Source organism: Schistocerca americana, chromosome 9 (assembly GCF_021461395.2).
Source record: "Schistocerca americana isolate TAMUIC-IGC-003095 chromosome 9, iqSchAmer2.1, whole genome shotgun sequence".
In the NCBI taxonomy this organism is placed as follows: Eukaryota; Metazoa; Arthropoda; class Insecta; order Orthoptera; family Acrididae; genus Schistocerca; species Schistocerca americana.
Genome location: NC_060127.1, coordinates 104,795,724 through 104,815,621, shown reverse-complemented (window position 1 = coordinate 104,815,621; position 19,898 = coordinate 104,795,724). Strand labels below are relative to the sequence as shown.

Genomic DNA, 19,898 nt, shown 5'->3' with positions numbered 1-19,898 from the left:
TCGGGTAGTTGACGTTCAGGTAGTTACGGACAGATAAGTGCCAATGTGGTGGCGCTCCATCCTGCTGAAATGTGAATTGTTGTGCTTCTTGTTCCAGCTGAGGGAACAGCCAATTCTCTAACATCTCCAGATACTGTAGTCCAGTTACAGTAGCACCTTCGAAGAAAAAGGGACCAAAAACTTTATTGGCTGAAATGGCGAACAAATGTACAACTAAATGAAACTTCATAGCTCCCTTAATTCGCCGACAGATAGTGCTTAGCTCTGCCTTTTGTCGTTGCAGAGTTTTAAATTCCTAAAGTTGTGGTATTCTTTTTGAATCACCCTGTATATTATTAACAATGCAGTTGGTTGTTTAAATGATAAACAGCACTGAAGACCAGTGGTACAGATATTTACCAGTGTCGCTTAGAAGGTTAAATTAGTCATACTCTAGTTCGCCGCGCGTGACGCGCCACCGCCAGTACACCCGCTGCACCTCGCCTGTACTTCCAGCCGCCACTCACGCCGTCTCTCAATGGCATAGTGCCATTCCACTAGTGCGTGGATTGCCAGCCAGTTAGCAGCCTAGACGGGCTACACGACAAGAGACGCTGCTAAACTATGAAAGCGCGTCTTCCAAACTCCATAAGACACAGTACCGGGCATCCTAGACATTTTGAATCACACTGAAACAAATGACAGTGGCTCCACAACCGATTATAACAAGACAGCGAAGCAATAGTCGGAAATGTATATTTATTGCGTTATGGATATACATATATTGTGTTATGGACATACACAGCGTACACCCCATAACAACGACGCAGCTCACTGAAATTGTTCAGAACGACGTCCGCTAGTCTCAATGCAACGCCGCATGTAGTTCTGCTGCACTCTCTCAAAGATCCCTGGTGTCTTTTGTACCAGAAGACAGGCAGCTTGGGTCCTGGCAAGCAGGTCTTCATCCTTTTCTACGGGGGTTTTCTTACACCAACGCCTAGACGTAACCCCAGAGCAAAAACTCCAGAGGTGTGAGATCCGGCTTTCGCGCTAGCCACGGTACAGGGCATTTATTTCGAATCCAACGATGTTGTTCAGATGCTCGCAGGCGTTAAAATCGAAGCGGGCTGCTGCACCGTCGTGTTGAAGCCGCATCCTTTCGCGAACAGCAAGGGATACAGTATCCAAAAACTGGGGCAGCACATCTCGCGGGAACAGCAGCTAACGTGGTCCGGGTGAAGTCCCCCCTGAACAATGCCCGCGCATACGTTGTCAGAGAATCGTTGCTAGTGGCCACCGATGACGGCAGCGTGAGGATCGTCCTCAATCCAGACATGCTGTTGCGGCTGCTGAAAACATCATCACGGGTGAATGAGGCCTCATCTGTGCACACTACAATTGTACCAAGTTGGGCGCTGCGGTGGATAATTCATTGGCAAAAGTGAACACAAAATCCGTTTGTGCCAGTGCTTGCACACGTTCTTTATGATAGGGGTGTAATACCTGTTCCACCAGTACTCTCCACACAGTATCGTTCAAAGTGTGAGTTTCACGGGCAAGTTGACGGGTGCTTACTATTGGATGGTCGCCCAGGCGATCCAACACCATCTCCTCAAAGTCTGGTGCTCGGACACGTCTTTGGCGGGAATCTCGGCCGGCTGTGTGGCGTGAACGACCTCGTCTCTCGTAAGTTGGTGTCCATGGAGATAAGCGTCTCCCAGTTATGGTGACCCCACTTAGGGAAGCGTTCTCCGCACATTCGAACTCCTTTACGGTCACTACATCTTACGGCATGGTTCGCAGCTCGTGGTCGTCCGGTAGCGTCCTCGCTTCCCGCGCACGGGTTCCCGGGTTCGATTCCAGGCGGGGTCAGGGATTTTCTCTGCCTCGTGATGACTGAGTGTTGTGTGATGTCCTTAGGTTAGTTAGGTTTAAGTAGTTCTAAGTTCTAGGGGACTGATGACCATAGATGGTTAGTCCCATAGTGCTCAGAGCCATTTGAACCATTAAATGCATGTCTGCCAGCTATCGTGACGAGTAACTCCACCTCTGACTGCGCGTCATGCACTGCACACAGTAACACATCTCACCATGGACAGGTCACAAGGTGTCTGGTGCAATGGACAACTCACACCAGCGATAGTGGCGTGCGTGCGGCACAGGTTAATGCGCCGGTGCGTTGCATGCTGTCGTCACATGACACTCGCGCTGTGAGCTAAGTTCTATATACGTCTGTCTAGTGGTCACGGGTGTACGCTATTTATCACCCGCTGTCTGTTCCAGTATACAACAGACACCCAGAATCTTGCGCGCGGCACAACTGCAGCCGCCGTTGCAATACACGCATTCAGACTGGTGGTCACAGCTTTGAACAATTACTATGACCTACGCTGTTGTTATGCACTGTACACTTTGTACGTCCTCAACACAGTAAATATGCATTTCCTACCATTGCTTCCCTGTCTCAATATAATCGGTTGTGGGCCCGCTATCACCTGTTTCAATTTCAGACACCCTCTAAAGTGTGTGGCAGAAGGATCTCCGTAACAAAATTAGAGGCTTTCTATTCTATTTCCTATGCCTATAGAGCAAGAGAAAAATAGCTCCCTATATGTCTTTGTAACCTATAGGAACATAAGTCAGGGCTCCGAAGAAATGCAGGCAGGAACGCACGATGCAATACCAACCATAAGACTTATCTTGGAAGATAGGTTTAACAAGCGGTTAGATTTAGAGAGAGATTTAGACAATCCTGATTAGAATAAAGTCTCTGAAATCAGCTGGGATAAAATGGAGGGAGCAAAAGATTGTCTACAACTTTTACAGAAACAACAGCAGCTTAAAAAATCGAAGAAACTGAAAGGTAAGCAATAATTGAGAACAAGACCGGATGTAGCCTGTTTCTTACGTTATTCAGGATGTACGTTGATCAAGCTGTGGAAGAAATCAAGGAGAAGTTTGGAAAAGGAATCAACGTGTGGGGGCTGAAATAAAAATGTTGAAATTTGTTTACGAATTAGTAATTCTGTGAATGGCAAAAGACTGGAAAAGCAGTTAAACTGAATCGACAGTGTCTCGAAAAGAGGTTAATAAGACGAATATCAACAAAAGTAAAACACGACTCCCAAACCGCCTCAGCGTGATGGAGCCACTCGACATCAGCTCTGTGTTGCTGTGCAATCGGGACTGGATGCACCAACTGAGTATACTGATCACTGTTTTTAGCTGAATCATGAAGATAGGTAAGTGGATCAATATTTATTAATAATGATAATACAAAGTAATATCACCAAATAATCTGAATTACTCGGTTGTACCATGACCTATCATCTAAATTATAACACATTCTGGTGGACCAACTTTTCTCCTGTTTTGTGTACACAAGGTCAATGGCAGATTACTAGCATAACATGATTTACCCCTTATTCGCCAACTCCGACATGAAATATTTTATACACAAAAACAACAACAACTCTGTGACCGAGCGGTTCTAGGCGCTTCAGTCCTACGGTCGCAGGTTCGAATCCTGCCTCGGGCATGGATGTGTGTGATGTCCTTAGGTTAGTTAGGTTTAAGTAGTTCTAAGTTTAGGGGATTGATGACCTCAGCTGTTAAGTACCATAGTGCTCAGAGCAATTTGAACCATTTTTTTGAATCTTTCATTAAAACTCAAGTCGAGCCAAAGAAGTAAAATAATGGTAACGGAATGTGATCGAATTAAATCATGCGGTGTACAGAGAATTAGATTAGGAAATGAGACACTAATAACTAATGGCCGAAGTAGAGATGATATAATATAAATTACGCTCTGTCAATTGCAAGAAAAGGGTTTCGGAAAAAGGCAATTTATTGCCATCTAATAAAAATTTAAATTTTATGACGTCTTTCCTGAAATTATTTGTCTGGAGTGCAGCCTTGTACGCGAGTGGAAACGTGGACGAAGAGAATAACCAAATGGAAAAGTCTTAAATATCTATGGTGTATACATGCAGACTGAACCGACGAAAGCAAAATTTGTACCCAAGACAAGACTCGAACCCGAGCCTCGAGCTCACTAGGCAGATGCACTAACCACTACGCCACCCTGGCACAGTCGCTTTGCACTACTGCAAGGACTAACCTAGCACGCATCCATCCTCAATCTAAATTCCCATTCACGCATCAGCCCACTTTGTACTCCCAAAGAGAGTGCCTACTGAGCAGAAGAACCAGGTTTGAATCCTGCCTGAGGTACAAATTTTCATTCGTCACTTCAATCTGCATAATATCCATCATATGAAGAGAACATAAATTTTTGAAATGTGCTGCTACAGAGGAATGCTTTAGATTAAATGGACTAATGACGGGGTATTGAACCGAACTGGGAAGAGGAGAATTTTAAGTCACAGTTTGAGTGACAGAAGGGATTGGTTGCCAGGAGACATTCTGTGATATCGGAGAATCATAAGTTTGGTTATGGAGGGGTATATGTATGTGCACAGGACAGACTACAGTGGGCAGCTGCACCTAAGCATTCTTTGGATTGAAGGAAAAACAACAACAACAAAAGCAAGCCTTTGTATGCTTTCTGTTATATTTTTCATAATCCCTACAAGAGATTTAACAAAGCGTTAGCAGGTTGGTTACACAGTTTTCCTCGTCTACCATTTATCTACATCTGCCCAACAGCGTTTCGTGGGAAAACCGCACTTGTCTTCCAAGGATTAAGTTCCCTCGCCATTTTTTCTTATACTTTCGAACAGCGGTTACACCAACGCGTCCCTGAATTCGTTCAAGTCTGTTGTGTGCCTACTTGGTAACTTCTCTAAACTTAAACACTCGCTGTAGTATTTATTACAGTACTTGTTTATATATATGATATAAGTGAGTCAAACACGTGGTGAGTCGAGATATACTTAGATAGTAATGGTGACCGCACTGAGTGTATGTGAAAACATGAAGAAGAACGTGTTGGTTGTTCAACAAAGACGATAGAAACAGTTGTTCTGGAGGCCGCTTCGTGGCAATGCATCTTTAAATTAACGCCCACGTCTGTCAGTTAATGTATCAATTCGTAATCAGAAACGATGCTCTTTTTTAATGGAAAAAAAACTGTGGTTGGTTGCTGCTATGAACCATTAACATGGTGTATTTTATTTGAGTTTTGCTAGTGGTGAGTACGAGACTTCTGTAGACGCCGGCTGTGTGCCCGTGATCACAGAGAGAGAGAGAGAGAGAGAGAGAGAGAGACGATTAACCTGTAGGCAGGAGCCATTGTGCAAAGCGGAAATGCCTACCAGCTTCACAAAGGCTTCGAAACGTCCAGCGGAGTGGGTGTCTCGTAAGCCAACAAGAGAGCCGGTTCTTCACATCTCCAGTTTTATCATTTGATTTACCGGTCTTGCGGTTTCCGTTTGTTAATTGTGAAATACAGTACAACAAAAACTTATCGTATTGCGACACAAGTAGATGAGTATAAGCTTCCTAATTGCGTAGTTACCAGTAAATTACGTATGTTTTCTTTATTACATAATGTCTATAAACATAAAACGGAAGGGACAAAAGGAAAGAGAGAGAAAATAAAAACAGTTTCTACTTGGTTACAGCGAGAACAATAATTTTATAACTTCTACGTTTATAGATCACCTGTACAAAAGGTGTTTGAAATTTTGACCGACTGTTCGAATGCAAGTATTGTATCGCTCAATCGTCCCTCCACGTCCAGGAGCAACCGGTGCACGTGTGGCGAGGTACGCCATCTCGTGAGCCGCAAGTTCAACATTTTTGATACAGTGTTGAGGTATTTCCCGAGATTTGCGACCCCACGCGTCCTACACTAAATTACTTGTCTCAGCGCCATCTACGACGCTTCGGGGGCTTTCAAACGTTAATAAGGATCCCCCCTGTATAAAGAAAAACGACTGATATCAAAAACAAACACACACACACACACACACACACACACACACACACACACACACACACACACACACACTTTTTAGGAGGCTGCTGTAAGTTCATTTTAATATATATTCTCTATTCAGAGAAAATCAGACAATTACTTTGACGTACACACAAGTTCGATACGTTAACGAGGCTGTGAGGACAGTACAAGTAAACAGTAAACGATGGTGAAGTATATTCTTTAAATGGTGACCCATTGTAAAAAATAAATTTACAGAAGTCTTCGAAAAAGTTACAAGAAAGAACGAAAAAGTTACAAGAAAGAACGAAAAGCTACACAGCTCGCTATTAGCACATAAACGTCAGTTGGCGTGACCAAAAGAATACACACGCAGAGCGCTTTTCATTTTGGTCCCAGAAAGAGTCGTCGAGTACGTAGCAACCGCAGGCTACGATCCGCAGCGCCACCGCTCAGACTCGTCACTCGCGGAACTGTAGAGGGAAGAGAGCCAGTACAGCACTGACGCAAAAGCGGCGCCTCCATTTCTAATGTATTCAACCCTCCACATTGGACTCGTACTCCGTTTCTGATTATCTACCAAACACTAGTACGGAACTACACGGAATGGCTTCCGGAAGCCAAGGAATGCACGAGGCTAGTCACCTGAGCAGGGTGCGCAAAATACGGCAGCGTATATCCGCGGACAGCATTTCGCTTATCCGCGCAGACCTGCGGTACAGCGGCGCACGCACGAATTGCAGCAGGCGGGGCCGCGCGCGTCTGGCTGCCGTCTCGCGGCCTCGCCGGCCGCCGCCGCCTATCGACCCCGGGCCAAGCGGACCGCTGCCATTGGCGGCCGGCCCGTGACGTCACGGCCGGGTGCGCGCGCACCGCGCCTGCCGCTGCGGGCTGACCTCCACAAGGCTGCCAAAGCGCCTCCCGCCAGATCTGCGATCCGCCGCCGGAAATCGTCACCACTTGATCGAGTGCACAATGTCGACGAAGTTACAGTAACAGCCTCTCACAATTTGGTTCTGCCTTCCTACCGTTAGCGGATTCGAATTTGTACATTCATCGCCAGACGGCTCGCACGCGTCATCGTGTCTTCTGACACTTCTCCATAGGTTGCGACATAACGTAATTCGCTTACGAGGAGAACAAGGCAAGTGCCATCGCCCGATTTCCCAGGAACTTCGCTCACTGGAAGAGGAGTCAAAATAAGCGAACACGTGTCACAACTTGCTGTAGATACTCGACTGTTTATGAAAATACGACCGTCTAAGTTTTCGTGGTACTTACCTGCATTTTAGCGCGCAATGCTCTTAGACGAAATTGTGGCTCAGCGGTTAGCGTTCAAACTTCTAAATTTTGCGCCCTGTGTTCGAAATCCAATTACTGCTTTTATTTATTTTATTTCACTTTTTATTCTTTTCATTTATCTACACATGTACGTACGTTACTAAACGAATGTTTCTTATCAAATTAGGGGATACTAGAGCGTTATGTTAATTGTAAAATTACAAAAATGGTTCAAATGGAGCTGAGCACTATGGGACTTAACATCTGAGGTCATCAGTCCCCTAGAACTTAGAACTACTTAAACCTAACTAACCTAAGGACATCACACACATCCATGCCCGAGGCAGGATTCGAACCTGCGACCGTATCAGTCGCGCGGTTCCGGACTACAGCGCCTAGAACCGCACAGCCACCGCGGCCGGCGTAAAATTACAACTGGATTTCACAATAAGTGTCACATTTATTACACTCGCATTCACGTGCGTATGATGTGTTGACGGGTTACAATCTTTTTTAAATTATCATATTCCGGTACTTTATTCTCAGATCAATTCTTATATTTTATTCAAACATTTATTTACTTGGACGATACCGATCGTACAAACACTCGAAATACAGATATCCTGAACACCATGACCATCGTGAGAAGGCAGGTTTGATACAGTGACATTACTGCGAATGAATCTCACTCCGGAAAGAAACGTCCTTAACATCGTGAAGATTTCGCGCGTTGGCAACAATTTCGCGTCAAACCCTGCATAACGCATCACTTTTCCTAAGATTGGCGCTTGCAACTAATTGTGAATCAAGAGACACTAAATGAATTTCACTTGAAACAATTTCAAATAATTTTCTCACCCTTTTTTTCAAAAATCATTCATCCGAGATACAATCAGTAGACAAATGAAGCCAACACACTAGAAAACATTCGTGTATTCATCTTCTACAGACACGGGTATATAAATGAAATATAAAACGAATAACCACGTTTCGAACACGGGTCGCAAATTTAAGAAGCGCGATGTTAACCACGGCCAACAGTTCGGCTCAGAATATCACGTGTTAAAAGACACACAAAGTACCTGGAAAATACCTCGAGAACTTTGACCGTCTTTTTTTCTTCAGAAACGGTCGAGCATCTACGGATAAGCTGGGGCACGTGTTCGCTTACTTCGACCCCTCTTCCACTGAGTGGAGTTTCTGGGAACGGGTTATCGCACTTGTATTCTCCTCGTTAGCTTAGTTGTTTAAATCGGCTGAATACTTTCATCCATTAGAAACGACTGGAGAAAGCCAGGGACTAGAAACAATTCTTTTGTTATAAAACAGCATTTGCTGCTTACGGTCACAATGTCTTTTATTTTCTGCAGGAGGCGTTTTTGTAATGCTAGCTATATGTGGCTTTAGGGTTTATTGTCCTGTTGCGAAGAAAAAATGTATTGTGGGCCATCAACTGCGTTAGTGATGTACAATATACAGGGTCAGCAGGAAGAAAGGTACATGCTTAGATATTATTGGTGCTTCCGAACCAAAACCTTCCAATGAACATATGCCCTTTTCTTAACCATTTCTGACATAAAGGTGTTTGAAAATCACGTGCGTCAGTCGAATGTCCTGCTTCAACAGATGTTACCAGAATACTTGGAGGATATTCCTTTGGCAACACGTCGTATGTACTTTCTGTACGACGGGGCTCCTGCACATACCGTACAGCCAGTGACTCAGTACCTCAACGGAACGTATCATGGGGTTTTGGAAGGAGTCATTTCTTGGTCACCGAGGTCACCCGATCTCACGCCATTAGATTACTGTTTGTGGGGTTGACTTCAGAGCGAAGCCGAGTGGGCACAATGTAGCAACTTAGCGTTCGTATTTTACCAACGTGTTCGCAAGTAAAAGATAGTACGAATGAGCTCAGATCAACAAATCAACAACACAGTAGCTGTCTACATGAGCTACAAAATGCATTGCACTTAAGGGTTGACTTTTCGAACCTCTTCTGCAAAACAGTAGATCAGAAGGTTTCATTTACTGTCACATGCAGTTGCCCTGTCCGCCACTGTTTTCGCTAGTTTCCTCGGAAGCTGTTAAGAACGGATTACTACCACTTCTCAAAGCATGTACTTTCCTCCAGACTCACACTGTACACGTTAGTTTCTGCATAACAGGGCAACAGAAAATCTCAAAGCCCTAATAAGTGGTACAATGGAAGTGCCCCCTGCAACTGACATCACAATGGTATGCAAAGTATACAGGGTAATTCACGAAGCCCGCATCTCGTGGTCGTGCGGTAGCGTTCTCGCTTCCCACGCCCGGGTTCCCGGGTTCGATTCCCGGCGGGGTCAGGGATTTTCTCTGCCTCGTGATGGCTGGGTGTTGTGTGCTGTCCTTAGGTTAGTTAGGTTTAAGTAGTTCTAAGTTCTAGGGGACTTATGACCACAGCAGTTGAGTCCCAGAGTGCTCAGAGCCATTTGAACCATTTTTAATTCACGAAAATATGCAAATATTTTGATATTATGCACGCAAAACTAAAGAAAAAGTTGACGCAAACACGGGTCCGCGAATGTTTGGATATGGAGTTACGGCTGATAAAAAATTTTGCAACTTCGCAAATATGACGCCATTACATAACTGTACCAGGTTAAAAAGTAAAGCACGATTTCCATATACTTTGTTGTTATTGGTCTCGTGAATCTAATGAAACATGTCCGAGACATGTATCTGCAGTAGTTTTCCAGAACAACCAGAGAAGCAAAGAAGTAAATTCGTAAAATTTTTAATTTATTTACTTGGCCCAATTTGTTTTTTTAAATTCCAGACAATTGCACAAAGTTTTCAACAGAAGTTGTACAGAATTTAATTTTGGAAAAACGATGGTGTTAATGTTAAGTGAAACTGTGTGCATGTGTCAGATAATCTGCCTTTATTAATACCATAGCACACGAGAATTCATGTTAAGCCGGAAAGCTCAGTGTTAAGGGAGTTGTACAGTGTACATACAATTTCACAATACATTCACAATAACGACTGAAACAACTCACTAACGGTAGCCAACTATGACATAAACGTTTCTACATTTTTAATGGAAACTAAACCAATTTACTTGTATAATAATCTTTGCTTCTCTGGATGTTCTGGGAAACTACAGCAGATACACGTCTAGGACACGTTTTATTAGATTCACCAGACCAATAGCAACAAAATAAATGGAAATCTTGCTTTACTTTAACCTCGTACAGTTTTGCGATGGCTTCATATTGGCGAAGTTGCTAAATTTTATTAGCCGTAAGTCCATAAACAAACATTTGCGGACATACGTTTATATGAACTTTTTTCTTTAGTTTTACTTCGAGAAAACATATGATAATATTTGCATATCTTCATGACTCACCCTGTAGATAAAGTTGCGTTGTCGCCAAAACGTACAAAGTAACTCATCAATCCTCAGACGAAACAAGTAGACTGGCGTTCCCCAAGGTAGTGTTATAGGCCCTCTGCTGTTCCTTATCTGTATAAACGATTTAGGAGACAATCTGTGACGCCGTCTTAGGTTGTTTGCAGATCATCATATGGTAAAGTCATCAGAGGATCAGAACAAATTGCAAAGCGATTTCGAAAAGATATCTGAATGGTGCGAAAATTGGCAATTGACCCTAAATAATGAAAATTATGATGTCATCCATATGAGTGCTAAAAGAAATCAGATAGACTTCGGTTACACGATAAATCAATCAAATCTAAAGACCGTAAATTCAACTAAATACCTAGAAATTGCAATTAGAGCAACTTAAATTCGAAGATACACAGAAAATGCTGTGGGGTAGGCGAACCAAAGACTGCGTTTTATTGGTAGTACACTTAGAAGATGCAACAGATCTAAAGACACTACCTACATTACGCTTGCCCGTCCTCTTTTGGAGCCCTGCTGTCCGCTCCGGGATCCTTACCAGACTTTGTTGACGCCGACCTACATATGGACACCGATCATCATAATGAAATACGTGAAATCAAAGCTTGCACGTAAAGATATAGGTGTTCGTTCTTTCCAAGCGCTGTTCGAGAGTGGAATAATAGAGATTTCGACGAAGCCTCTGACACGCACTTAAATGTGATTTGCAGAGTATTCATACAGATGCAGAGCCTCTGTCACGCACTTAAATGTGATTTGCAGAGTATTCATGCAGATGAATATGTGACGTGGTTGTCGTCGCTCCTCTATTCCATTTAGTGGATCCATGTATGACATGCGTATCAGGCAATTCTTCATACTGTTAACGGTACAACAAACACTGGCGGAAAATCATACGAGAGATAGAACCGAAAAGTACTGAACGCAAGCTTCAGAACGAAGAGTGAAGTGAGCATTACTATCAACAGCAAGTTTGTTTCTAAACATGACACACAATGTATTCCGTCGACATATCTGCACTGTCTTGTAAATATCTTCAGTGTAGTACAGATACAAAGACAAATGGGCTAAGAAATCAGTTACTCTGTAATGAACCACAGTAGACCACGGATCCGTTGATGTTGTTGTTGTCTTCAGTCCTGAGACTGCTTTGATGCAGCTCTCCATGCTACTCTATCCTGTGCAAGCTTCTTCATCTCCCAGTACCTACTGCAGCCTACATCCTTCTGAATATGCTTAGTGTATTCATCTCTTGGTCTCCCTCTACGATTTTTACCCTCCACGCTGCCCTCCAATACTAAATTGGCGATCCCTTGATGCCTCAGAACACGTCCTACCAACCGGTCCCTTCTTCTTGTCAAGTTGTGCCACAAACTCCTCTTCTCCCCAATTCTAGTCAATACCTCCTCAGTAGTTATGTGATCTACCCATCTAATCTTCAGCGTTCTTCTGTAGCACCACATTTCGAAAGCTTCTATTCTCTTCTTGTCCAAACTATTTATCGTCCATGTTTCACTTCCATACATGGCTACAATCCATACAAATACTTTCAGAAACGATTTCCTGACTCTTAAATCAATACTCGGTGTTAACAAATTTCTCTTCTTCAGAAACGCTTTCCTTGCCATTGCCAGCCTACATTTTATATCCTCTCTACTTCGACCATCATCAGTTATTTTGCTCCCCAAATAGCAAAACTCCTTTACTACTTTAAGTGTCTCATTCCCTAATCTAATTCCCTCAGCATCACCTGACTTAATTCGACTACATTCCATTATCCTCATTTTGCTTTTGTTGATGTTCATCTTATACCCTCCTTTCAAGACACTGTCCATTCCGTTCAATTGCTCTTCCAAGTCCTTTGCTGCCTCTGACAGAATTACAATGTCATCGGTAAACCTCGATGTTTTTACTACTTCTCCGTGGGTTTTAATTCCTACTCTGAATTTTTCTTTTGTTTCCTTCAGTGCTTGCTCAATATACAGATTGAATAACAATGGGAGAGAGTCTACAAACCTGTCTCACTCCCTTCCCAACCACTGCTTCCCTTTCATGTCCCTCGACTCATATAACTGTCATCTGGTTTCTGTACAAATTGTAAATAGCCTTTCGCTCCCTGTATTTTACCCCTGCCACCTTCAGAATTTGAAAGAGAGTATTCCAGTCAACATTGTCAAAAGCTTTCTCTAAGTCTACAAAGTAGGATTGCCTTTGGTTAATCTATCTTCAGAGATAACTCGTAGGACTCACGGAAAACCTAAATCACGATGGCCGGACGCGGGTTTGAACTGTCGTCCTCCAGAATGCGAGTCGTGTGCTAACCACTGCGCCACTCGCTAGGACCGGCAGAGGAGGTTGCAATGTGCACTGATGTGACTGTTTGGGCGCCCTTTACTGTGTTCTGTGTTCCATTTGGTGGGAATTTGCTATAATATAAACCTACAATCACGTTGTACTTGCTTCCCCACTTGTAAAAAGGAGGGTGTTGTCCTTCAGGGTGTTGCATTTTCTTCGCCCAGCAGGGTATATACACTGTGTTTGAAAAAGAACTCTCGGGTTTTAATGTGTCGGGAAACTGTAGAAAGTGATATACACTATTCTAATTTGTGGTGTTTGATTCATCAACTCTCCAAGTTTGGCTCCCCTGCAGTTGGCAGGTCCGCTTGACCTCAAGACAGCACCAGTGCTGTTTTTCTCCTCTGTCCCCTCAGTTCAGCCCAGGTGTGCGTGCAGTGCAGTGCAGTGCAGAGCAACTCAGCAATAGTGTGTACTCCGGAACAGAAAGCGCAGAGCGTTATTTGGCTTGTGAAAACTGAGTCAGTTATAACTGTCCAACGTAATTGTAGACGTCAGTATGGGGGTGAAGCATGTGGGTGCGGCTCTTGACACTCGCTTTTCAGCAAGGTGGAGACGCGGGGCTTATCCAATACCTCGGCCACCACGAAGCCCAGACCTAACTCCACTGGACTTTTTCGTTTGGGGCCACATAAAAAATGTTTTCTACATTGAAAATATCAGAGACATCGGTCATTTAAGGGAAAGAATAATCGCGGCGGTTGGGAAAGTTAACGCCTGAAACGTTGGTGAATACGTGGCGAGAAGTGGAATATCGTCTCGACGTGTGCAGGGCAACAAATGGATCCCACGAAGACGTCTACTAACATTAAACAGAACTTTCATGATATATACTAATTGCTGTATTTCTTCATTAATTTCCCCATTAAATTTATACTTAAAACTAGGGACTTCTTTTTCAAACACGCTATATATATACAGGGTGTTTATAAATGAATATAGGGGTTTTAATGCTTTATAACATTTATTACATTAAACTTACAGTTATAAATGATATGTCAAATGAAAGAGCAACTCAAACAGTTTTACCAAGATGGTGCGCCACCTCACTGGCATAGAGAAGTACGCGACTGGTTGAACTTCACTGTACGCAAGCGCTGGATAGGCCGCAAGGGGCCTAATGACAAGGCTTGCTTTGCGTGGCCTCCACGTTCACCCGACCTAACGCCGTGCGATTTTTTCCTTTGGGATCTCATCAAGGATCGTGTGTACGTTCCTCCGCTACCAGCAGACCTCCCTGAATTAACAAACCGAATTGAAGCAGCTGTTGCTACAATCACTGGAAACACACTTAGCAAAGTTTGGGAAGAACTCGGCTATAGACTTGATGTGTGCCGTGTGACAAATGGTGCTCACATTGAACATTTGTAAGGTTCTTGGTAAAACTGTTTTGAATTGCTCTTTCATTTGATATATCATTTATAGCTGTAAGTTTAATACAATAAAGACTGTAAGCGTTAAAACCTCAATATTCATTTATAAACACCCTGTATATATATTAGCGCACTCCCAAGACTTTGCTGATATAAGTCATGTAACGCTTGAGCTGTAATGAACAAAGATCATGTTGCAACTGGAAACGCCGATGTTACACACAAATAAGAGTTGACTAAATCCAATTGTTACACATTGATTGTCATCTTCGAACACTATGCGTCCTGTGAAGTGCACAGTTTTATATTTGTGAACATTTAAATCTTGTTGCCAATCTTGGCAGCATTTTGAAACGTTACCAAGACCTGATTGGATATCTGTGTGGGTTTCTCCAGTTAGGCGGGCAGGACGGCAACTGGTGTCCAGGGAAGCGGCCTACTTCTACCGGCCGGATAGGCCGCCTGTTTTGCATGGAATTTCAATCTCGGCGCGTCCCGGCGCGAGCTGGGGGCGAACAATCCGGGCCAGAACTTCCCGTGCGAAGAAACCGCTGGCCAGGCACACCACGCCGTCCTTCATTTCCTCACACATTTGCGACGCAACGTACAGAATCCCTACATACGTACACTGTACACAGCATGGCGGGAGGTACATCGTAACAACATTTTCTATTTCCTTTCCTATTCCATGAGTGTGGCGAACGAGGGAAAAACGATCATCTATATGCCTCTGTATGTGCAGTAACCTCTCTGATCTTATCATCGTATGTCATGGGAGAGATATACAGCATAATGGTCGCAAATCTTCTTCAAATACAGACACTCTCAGTTTGTCCAACAGAATTCCGTAAGGACTACGTAGTCTTTCTTCCTGGGATTCGTACGAGGGCGTTTTTATTTCGACCTGGGATAAGCCACAGGTAAAAGACAAGGGCATATAAAAAAACCGGTCAAGTACGAACACGAGTTGTGTTCTGAGGGTTCTGTGCAAAACTGATTATGTGTACAGACGACGACGACGACAACCCCCAATCAAATGTTGTTTCTGTCGACGCCTCACATCGTTGAGGTGGGGGGGGGGGGGGGGGGGGAGAAGATTACGGTAAAACGAAGATTGAAGAACCCGTGTTGGGATTTGGATTCGATCCCGCTACCGCTCTGTTTCCAGACACGTGCTTCACCGCTCCGACCACCAGTCCCAACGGCTATAGAAATGGTACATCTATAGGTTTTAACGAGTGAGTTTGCGAGTATCAATATATGTGGCCGTATCTTTTGACCGTACTGCCTTGAACCTAACAGTATTTACACCGTCAATGGATCTTAGACCCTAGTATTTGACATAAATTTCAACTTGATACGCCTAGCGGTTCCTGAAAAAAGCTGTCTTAACAGACGGACAGAATGACAACAAATGGCAAAAAAGTAATTACAAACTAACAACTTGCTCGAGGGGTCAAATGAGGAGCTGCTTGAATAAGGAAGTATCAGGATTAATGGCTCTGAGCACTACGGGACTTAACTTCTGAGGTCATCAGTCCCCTAGAACTTAGAACTACTTAAACCTAACTAACCTAAGGACATCACACACACCCATGCCCGAGGCAGGATTCGAACCTGCGACCGTAGCGGTCTTGCGGTTCCAGACTGTAGCGCCTAGAACCGCACGGCCACTCCGGCCGGCCATCAGATTTATCTACTACTAATAACGTCTGAAGAGTCTGGTGACATGCTGATTATATGTCTCACGATCACAGAGCGCTCTTCGGACTGCTTTGTAGGCTGCAAGTGGCTAGCCGGAACGAGCTAATCCGTGTTCGGTGTTTACGTTAAACGTACACGGTGTGACGTGCTAGAATTTGAATCACTAATCTTACATTCGCCTACTATCGGTTTCTTTGTCCTTTGTTACGTATAACCACTTCATTACATTTGCCTACACTTCAAAGTGAGTAGCCACTGATTGCACCTAGTATAAATTATGTCCAAGTATTTCTACAACTCCTTATGGATGAACAAGGACGATATTTTCCGGCGTATAGTAGCCTCGTCAGATGCTAATTTTTGCCTCACCCTATCTGATAAATCATTTATATACATTGAAAACATTACGTCTCGGATTATGCTTTCTTGGAGCACAACAGACGTTCTTTTTATTTCGTTTGCAACATCCGCCGTCCAGCATAACGTACAGGGTTCTATTAATCTAATGCTGGTTGCGCATAACGTAGTTCCCTGAGAAACAATGCTAGATACAGCTGCAGGGTTTATTGCAAATGGTAGCTTAACTAATGAAGTTTTTGTGGAGACAGTTCTACATGCGCTCTTACAGCATAACTTCGGAATGCTGCTGCCACAATGACGACCATGCAGGAGAAAGCTCAGTGTGTTTTGTGGTCTCGTGAAACACGGTCGCCCGTTACAGTTCAGCAACACTGGCAGTGTTGGTGTCAGGGCAAGAAGCGGTGGACCTGGATGAGTGACGACACTTAACTCTATGCTCAAGGACTAGAGCGCAGCCCACGGTATCGACGCGTCGTGCTTGCAGAGAAACAGACAGCACTGTGGTGAACATTTTACACAAATGGCTGGATTTCCTTACATACAAAGTCCAACTCAAGCAGGCTTTGCAGCCGGATGATAGGCCCAGGCAAGCTTGAGTTTCCTAGAAACATAGTGGAACGCATCGAAGCGAGCAATGACTGCTTAATTAAGTTTTGCTACTTTTCCGTCTCCGGGAATATAAACAAGTATGATATCCGGCGCTGGGGATTCGACAATAGACGTATCATGCTACAGCAGATAAGGACAGCCCGGAAGTGAATGTGTAATGTGGCTTAATGGACAACGCAATTACTGGATCGTTCTTTTACACTGTACCTATAATTACGGCAACAGTTTACGTGGACATGTTGGAATTTCACGTCGCGTCTCAGTTACAGGGGTAGTGTATCAGCAAGATGGTGCACCGTCACGTTGCCTGTTCTTGGCCGAAATCTTTCCAGACATAAGCATCTCTAAGAGGCGGTCCAACATCGTGTTCACCAGAGATGATCCTTCTAGACTTTCGTGGGGCAGATTTAGACCGCTAGCTGTCAAAGGGTTCGGTCCATCATGTCTTACTAGGAGTGGTGGTCGCGTATTAGCCACTAGCTGCCGGGCACGGCAACAGCTTTGTCCGCTTGGAGCTGCCCAAGAAGGTCACGGAACATTACGATATATGGAGGCTATTAGCCTTGGGGCACTAGTTGCGCAGTTTCTCGCCCGATGACCTGCGCACGCATACCACAAATCACTTGAACTCAACATTTTAGCCCCACAGCCCTCCGATAACTTGTTGCTACAATACAGTGAACATCGTGAATGAAATTTTCACTCTGCAGCGGAGTGTGCGCTGATATGAAACTTGCTGCCAGATTAAAACTGTGTGCCGGTCCGAGACTCGAACTCGGTACCTTTGCCTCTCGCGGGCAAGTGCTCTACCAACTGAGCTACCCAAGCACGACTCACGACCCGTCCTCACAGCTTCAATTCAGCCAGTATCTCGTCTCCTACCCTCCAAACTTTACAGAAGCTCTTCTGCGAAGCTGCAGTTCAGTTGCATGCTGCTCGCACCACGATTGTACTGTCCTCGCTGTTTGAATGGGTGCTTTATCGCCCTGAAATATGGCTGCCCACACCACCACACTTACATATCCATGCTTAACCGCTGCAATCAAGCAATCAGCATTGTAGGCTTCTTTTGGCGTTCTGCAGACGTGAACCCGGCCCGATGTTGGAAATAACGAAAACGTTGACTCGTCGGACCATATGACGTGTTTCCACTGATCAAACGTCCAGGATTTATGCTCCTGACACCGTACGCTTCTTTGCGTTGGTTGTCGTCATTAATGGTTTCGGTATAGCAAATCGTCCACGAATATTCGCGCCGGTCGCTGTGGCCGAGCGGTTCTAGGCGCTTCAGTCTGGAACCGCGCTGCTGCCACGGTCACAGGTTCGAATCCTGCCTCGGGCATGGATGTGTGTGATGCCCTTAGGTTAGTTACGTTTAAGTAGTTCTAAGTTCTACGGGACTGATGACCTCAGATGTTAAGTCCCATAGCGCTTAGAGCTTTTTTTTTTTAATATTCGATTTATGAAGTTCCAGGCGGACAGTGTCGATCGATACGGGGTCTCGAAGATGGCTTTTGAGCTCTGCAGTAACTTTAGCCGCCGCCCTAGTTTTGTGTTATTTCGACACAACTCGTGTTAACGTTCGACGAGCCCTTGTCATTTAGTTTTGATTTGCGCCCGCTATTACGTTTACACGATGGCGTCTTTCCGTATTTTGTGTAGGCTGTCATGACTGCTGAAACAGTCGCTCTTGAAACATTCAATAAGTTGGCTGTCTGGGATACTGATGCTCCAGCTAATCGTGCCGCCACAATCTGCCCTCTTTGGAAGTCTGTTGGGTCTTTCACTGCACGCCGACCACGGCCCCTCAATGCAAATACGATGTGCGCACTACCAACACCGACTCAAAGGAACGCCTCGGCGCTTGTTCGTAACGTCACGTCAGCTAGGCACGGCCAACGCCAGGTCTGTTGCAGGCATACTCATAATGGTGGTGTCTCCCTCTCTGACACTGGAAAATGTGAAACCATGGGCGGTAGTTGACCAACACACATTATGCTGAGAGATTTCTGCAATCAATTAATTGTGCAATTCATTACACTTCTTAACAAATAGTGTACTCCTGAACTTAAATTTCCACCTGTTTTAAGGATTGACATACAAAAACAACTTCACGGTCCAGCAGCAACAGAATTCGCGCTTCTTCACCTTATTTGTAAATCTGAGGAAGTTTCGTTTGTGCTTGGTTGCTTTTACAAGAAACTGTGAACATATTGGTGCTCTTCTTTAGGTATCTCGGTTGACTATGGGGTGAGGAGCACTGAATGTTAATGAAATATCTTGCGATTGTACACGTTGGGGGAGGGGGTGGGGGACAGAAGAAGAGGCAAAAGAGAGATACTTGTTTTATCAAATAAAATTTTTCTATCTTATAAAGTTTCTCCTTTCAGTTGAAAGAGGGGAATATTTATCTTTTCTAATGTGCTTGTTTAAAAAAGTTTAAGCTCACCAGCATTTTCGATGTATGAAGCTATTTTGTTTCCTGTTTAGAATTCCTTTCGTTGAAAACGACTGTAATCTAATGACTGGGAACAGTTGGACATTTATACATGTAAATTAGTTCACATTTCCAGTGGCGATGTCAAACGAAAATAAATAAATAAATAAAAGAAACGAGTTAATTGTAAGGCGGTTGGGGTAAGTTTCGATAGCAAAATGGATCAAGTAAATATAGTTACTTGAATGTAAAATTTCCGAAGCTTGCAACGGGGCAAAGCATCTTCTCATATTGATCTACGTTTGTGTCGACAGGATTCAGTAATACAGAATTATGGTCTTCATTTGTAGCTTTACGATAGTAAGAAAATCTTTCATCCAAATAAAACTGCAGCATCCAAAACAATACCAAACATTTTGTCCAAAAATAAGAGATTTATAGTGATAAAAACGCCCAGGCGTTTCTGCCTGCAACAGACCTAGCGTT

The 19,898-nt window shown here is 44.0% G+C and overlaps 1 protein-coding gene across 1 annotated transcript in view; it reads right to left on the bottom strand.

Moving 5' to 3' along the window:
- Positions 1–19,898, bottom strand: part of LOC124551030 (serine/threonine-protein kinase minibrain) — a 476,580-nt gene that overhangs the window by 419,624 nt on the left and 37,058 nt on the right. The window lies entirely within an intron of this gene.